The following is a 6000-nucleotide window of genomic DNA, read 5'->3' as shown; positions in this document are numbered from 1 at the left end:
AGAACACCAACGCCCCCTCCCCAAGTGAAGGGCTGGTGTGCCACTATTCTGAGGGCCAGTGCAGGCTCCAGGTGGGTCTGGATATGGAGGGGTACCCACCACCATGGCCCAGAAATCAGTGGGGCAGGCCTCCGACCCAGACAACACCCAGGGCTCTCCCCAGGGCCCTGTCCGGGGCTGACGGGTAGCTCAGCACACCCGGTTCTGACCTGGAGCACCGTGCCCACCTCACTGCAGGTCAGGTGGAGGACCAGGGGCCGCCAAAGCAGAGCCCGAAGGTCAGAAAGGCAGGGGTGTTACATGTGTGTAGGTGAGGGAGGGGCAATGGCTGGGCCACACAGGGAGGTGTCCCCAAAGGCTACTGTTGGGACCAGAGCAAAGAATGGCCTCAGACCACCTGTCTGGAAAAATTCAGTCACAGAACACATCCTGTAGGCACTTTCTGGGTGGGAGCTGTCTGGAAAGCTCTGGGAAGGTTTCTGTCCTTGAAGAGGCACATGGAAAGGGAGGCAGGTGTGCCAATTTTTCCTCTCTCACAGCATGAGCACTTCTACAAGACTTAAAACTCTCTCCACATCCAATAGTTACACAGGAGGCAGGGGCAGAGGAAGATGTCAGAGACCAAAAAAGGATGATCTGGATCCAGCAGGAGACCCCGAGCTCCCTCCTGCATCTCCTGCAGCTCCTCCTGAACCTGCATCTGCAGCTGGACTGCTGGGCAATGGAGAACCAGTTCAGGCATCACCACCCCCTGGGGCAGAGCCCCCTCTGCACCCACCCACAACTTCTTCTCCAAAATGTTCTCCAAAATCCCACCGTCAATCCCCTCCCCCTCCCAAACTTGACTTCCCTTCCGCTGGAGATGTTTTTGTTTGGTTTTCTTTAGTTTCCTTTGTTTGTTTCTCATCATTTATGGCATCCTTTATTTTTTTTTTAGAGTTTCATGTAATAAAATATAGACATTTCCTCTTTTAAATTGTGCAATTCAGGAGCATTAGGGGCATTCACAATGTTGTGCGACCTTCACTACCTGAGATCACGGGTCAGTTTCAAGAAACTGAAAAGACAGACTGTGGAAGATCTGCCCATCATCAGCATACCGGTGAGGCTGTGAGGTACTTTCAGACTTGCCCAGTGCTGTAGAAGTCGACTTTAATGGAGACACGAAGAGAAGCTGGCAGAAAACCTGGCTGCACAGATTGAGGAGACGTGCGAACACATTGATGAGAGTTGTTCTGCTACAATGGAGAATACTGGCATGAAGACTTCTTTAGAGAATACCAGGCTTGAAAGGCTTTCATGAGTCATGTTGAGCCTCACTGATACTAGCAGAATCCTGTGGAGGGCCAACGTTTACTTGAGGAAGGTACTCAATTCTCTGCTCCAAGAAGTGGTCCAAGATTCCTGACGTCTAAAAGAGAAGAAATGGCAGGGATGATAAAACCGCTCATGTTCTTGGAAGGGTTTGTGAGAATCCACATATCCCAAGGGGCATTTAAAAATCACACAGACCACAGAGCATGAGGCCCTGGTAAGCTTTCCCCGGGGTTGGGCCTAGATATCAAGAAATTGCTCTTTCCTCCCCTCCACTCAGGCATCCATTTCAAAGGATCAGCACTTGAGCTGCAATGAAGCCAGTAGGAGAAATGCAAGCCACTCCTACGTACAGTGTTCCTCCAACTTCACACTTTGTGCACAACACTTAAATCCTCAAAGATCAAATACTGTCGGCTATAATAGATAGGAATAGAATACATAGCTCACACAAAGAAATGATGAACTTAGCCTAGTTTCAGCAAATGCTGGGGTTACATCTACCTTGGGGTGAAGGGAGTGTGGTAAGTGAGGGGAATCTTTGACTGAACTTGATATATATTAGGCCTCAGTTTTTCTAGACAGTATAGGTAACAGTTATAAGTCAGTTAGTGAAGTGAACTGTAAAAGTCACCATAGACATGTAAGGACACATGATATGTGGACCATCTTTTCACTTCATTGAAGCACCAGGTGCAGTATATCATGTTGGTGCATAATTTGTTGGGTTAAACTGCTTTACCCAACATGATCAACCGTTTGTTCTCATGGTTGATAGAAGAGCACCTGGTTCTCAATAGCAGAGCAAAACTGCAGCAGTTTTCTCATAGCTATAACGCCTCTAGGAGTTTTTGAACCAAGAATACACATAAATATGGTGTTTTAGTTTAATTGGGTTTCCCTAGAGAGAAATGTTCCCCCTTGAAATGACAACATTGGCCAGTATGTGTCATTGGGAGGAAAGTGCAGCACATGCAGAAGGGAAACCGAGGATGGGGGTTATTTCATGGTTCCAATAGTTATTTCATGGTTCCTGTTGGTGTTGTAGGTATCAACAGTAAAGATTTGACCTGTCCCCTTCATCATTTTGGACTGCTACTGTACATTCTATCTGTCTATTTTTCCCTTAGACCTGACAAAATTGTAAAAGAACTTCACAAGTCTGGCTTGTAATTAGATTTAGTATGTTTCAAAATCTAACTTCATTTTCATATAAATCCCAAAATATGTAAATCAATTCTATTAACCTTTTGAAAGACTGCAACTGAGGTATTAACACAATGTCAAAACTGTAGTCTTCGGACAAACCCTCCCACCATGGCTGTATAGAAAACAGAGATAAGCAAGAATCACATTTCTGTGAGTTATATATAGAATGTGTTGATTTCTTGATGCCCAGTTGGCAGGGTATTAGTGCCAACTATGCTCACTCGTTCCCATGTACACAGCAAGATAAACACCCACTCACGAAGCCCTTGGTTCAGGACACATGCTGAAGAGTGGTCCCTTAGTTCCAAAAGAGAATGAGGCCTCAGAAAACCTGGGAGGAGGAGAAGGCAAAGTAGAAATTGGAAATCAGTGCAGTACCTGACGTCTGGTGATGGAAAAGCAAAGGTGAAACTCTGTTTTACTTGGACACACAATCTCAAGCGGAAAGGACACATGGGATTGAAAGCGATGCGCTGAGTGTTAGAAGCATGCACAGAAAATACTTGGCTGACAGAACTCAAGGAAATCAACACAAAATATCCCCACAATTGATTCTGAGACCAAGATCCGAGCTGCCAAATTTGAGCTAGCATTGGCTGTGGAAAATGAGGTATAAGGCTATGGATGGTGTCACACGCTGTGTCTCAAGGATCCGGAGTGTGTTGTGGATTGTGGTTTGCCCTACCAAGAGAGGAAACTGACCTTAGACCCCAATGTGAAAGCAACCACCCTGTGCGCAAAGTTGAGTTTATCAAAATGTCCTATGGCCACATTCACTGCATCTGCAGGCCAAGGGAACAATTTGACATTTTGCCAATAGAGCACGAGTGGGGCTCAATTAGAGAAATCATGCATCTGGTCTGAGGGATCCAGGGGTCCTTGGGGTTGAAATCAGATTGCAAAGTGTTAGGATCAGCTAGTTTCCTAGCCTGGACTGGGATTAAGTTTTGGTATGAGGCAGAGGATGTGGGACATCGCTGTGTTTGCCTTTGTGGTCCCAAGCCACAAGGATGAGAGAACAAAGGTTAGTTGTCTAGGTCCGCAGCATGAGAAGATGAAGCATTTCATTCACCATTACCTCCCAAATGCAGATGCTACATTTTGGATAGTACTGAAATTGTACGGCACCGAGGACAACTTGGTGGGGCTGTGGGATAATGGCAGCAGGCCCTGATGCGTGACATCCTTAGATATGTTTCCACAGGTTTTTCTGTAGACAGAGAAGCTCTGGGAAGAACTGGTAAAATTGGGACATTCCCATAGAACTAGAAAGGACAAGTGCACTAACAATATTCTGTTTTGAAAACACTCCAAAATGACATACAACAGCCTACAGAGCTGAAAACATTTAGATGCTCCATTTCCACAAGAGGAAGGGTCCTGTGCACTTTCAGAAAAGTGACATAAGAAAAATAAAAGGAGATTATTCTAAATGATGCACGTATGGTGTGTTCATCACAACAAAGGTATCACCAGTAAATAGAGGTATACCAGACAACACACACAGGAAGACGAAATGGCTTCAATGTCAAGGAAAATTTGTCTTCAGGGAAATATCATGGGATTGGGTACACCAAATAGACTAAAAGTTTCACTTAACCAAGCCTTACAAGTCTGCATTAGATACCTGATAGTACTTGACCAATAGAGCTAAAGATATAGTAAAAGAAACAGGAAGTAACAATTTCAGTTCCAAAGAGATTGAAGGCCAAAAAAAAGCTTTGAAACAACTAGATTTTGAAACATTACTAGAGAAATTATTGAAAACGGAGGTGAGAGAAACAATAAAGAACAACAGTGTCTCAGAATCACAAAAGGCAGAATATCAGAAAAGGGGAAGGAAACCTCTAAGATGAGCCAAATAAAATAAGTAAACTCAATGTATAAGATAATAGCAGGTTAAAAGTCAGTCCTGAGCAGTCTAGATAATGCAGAGCGACTCGTGAATGTCTGTGAACAAAGGGGAACAGAAATCCCTCTATCAGAAGATGACACAGAAAAGCTAGTGTAAACCAATGCAAATATTGCTGTTGAATCCTGGGGTAAGACAAAGCATGAAAGACTAGGATTCATAAGAGTCTCAGAAGGAAAAGCTGGGTATACCAAAAAAAAAAAAAAAAAACCTCTGAAAAGATATTTGGAGAAAAATCTGACTGAAATTTGCTGAAAGCCAAGAAACAATCATCTATACGAAACCAGGAGCAAACAGCATCCAAATTATTTGGAATCCCTATAAACCTACAAGCAGCTGTATTATTCAAATCATCAAACTTCATGATCAACCCAGTGATTTTAAGTGCACCTAGAGGAAAGCAACTTAGTTACAACAGAAAGACCATAGGGGTTTCAGCTTTTACCTCGACAGAAATATTGCAGGACAGGAAGGAGTGCCAGGACATAGACCAAAACCTGAATGAGAAAAATCTGCATTCCAGGGTAGCCTATGCCACAAGACTGCCATTTCTGATAACGGCAGATCTAGAAAATTTCATAGACCGGCAAAACGTAAAAGAATTCAGCAGCTCGAACCTTATCATTAAACAAAGATTGAGAATTCTACCCTTAATAGAAAAGAAGCAAAATGAAATTGAAATAAGAAAACCATCATTGGAAATGCAAGAAGAGCAAAGAGTTGCAGAGAATAAACAAGAAGAAGGGAAGGAGGACATTAAAACCCTAAAGATGGGAGAGGGATGCAGGTAAACATAGGTGATTTTCAGCACTATACAAAATTAATCAGCTTATATGACTCTCTGCTGCAAACGGAGAGATGCATGGCCTAATGTGTTTGCAAATCAAAGAAAAAGCAAACAAACAAAAAATCAAACAAACAAACAAACACCAAATACTATGGTTGGCTGACATATACCCAAAGAAACCATGATAATTCAAAAGAAAATACTCAAACGGGTGTCAAGAATCATTCAGCAAGCATCGATACATTATCACTGCTGGCATGTACTCAAAACACTTGCATTCAGAAAACAGATGCGTGCATTAATATTCAAAAATGTTGATTCATTAGAGCATATCGTGACCTAAACCAAATGCCTATTTTGAATAACATTGATTCGTATTTCATTATATAGATTTACTAGACATCCTACAGGATGAATGAATCGCCTATTCAACCCTACGTAAGAATAAATGGCATATGCCTATAACAAAGAAAAGTAGCTATACAAAACTGTACTAAGAGCAAAAGAGACAAACATTAAAGTGTACATTAGGATGGGCTTCATTTCTAGGAATTTCAGCCCCCATGAATCAAATGAATCCATGATCTGAGAGTGTGAGAGTTTCAGCCAAAAAGCAAGAGACAGATATGTATTCTGGGTGAATGGCTATTACACAAACTTAAGATTCCTATAGTGGGGTCTTTGTGAACTGTTAACTTTTAGAAAGGTTAAAGACGTGTGGAACCATAAACTTAACATGGACACACTTCCCTCGGTTTGTACTGTGTATAGAGATCTG

General features: G+C 42.6%; 1 long non-coding RNA gene across 2 annotated transcripts in view; it reads right to left on the bottom strand.

The window, feature by feature from the left end:
- Nucleotides 1-581: 581 nt before the first annotated feature.
- Nucleotides 582-6000, bottom strand: part of LOC135320687 (uncharacterized) — a 40027-nt gene continuing 34608 nt past the window's right edge. For both annotated transcript variants that reach the window (XR_010379947.1, XR_010379946.1), the window contains 2 exons: nt 2783-2854; nt 582-1411 (listed from right to left, as the gene is read on the bottom strand). This is a non-coding gene — a long non-coding RNA (uncharacterized LOC135320687). The remainder of the gene's footprint in view (nt 1412-2782; nt 2855-6000) is intronic.

Source organism: Camelus dromedarius, unplaced genomic scaffold (genome assembly GCF_036321535.1).
Source record: "Camelus dromedarius isolate mCamDro1 unplaced genomic scaffold, mCamDro1.pat HAP1_SCAFFOLD_114, whole genome shotgun sequence".
Taxonomy (NCBI): domain Eukaryota; kingdom Metazoa; phylum Chordata; class Mammalia; order Artiodactyla; family Camelidae; genus Camelus; species Camelus dromedarius.
The sequence above is the reverse complement of the archived record's forward strand: the minus strand, read 5'-3'. Positions and strand labels throughout refer to the sequence as shown.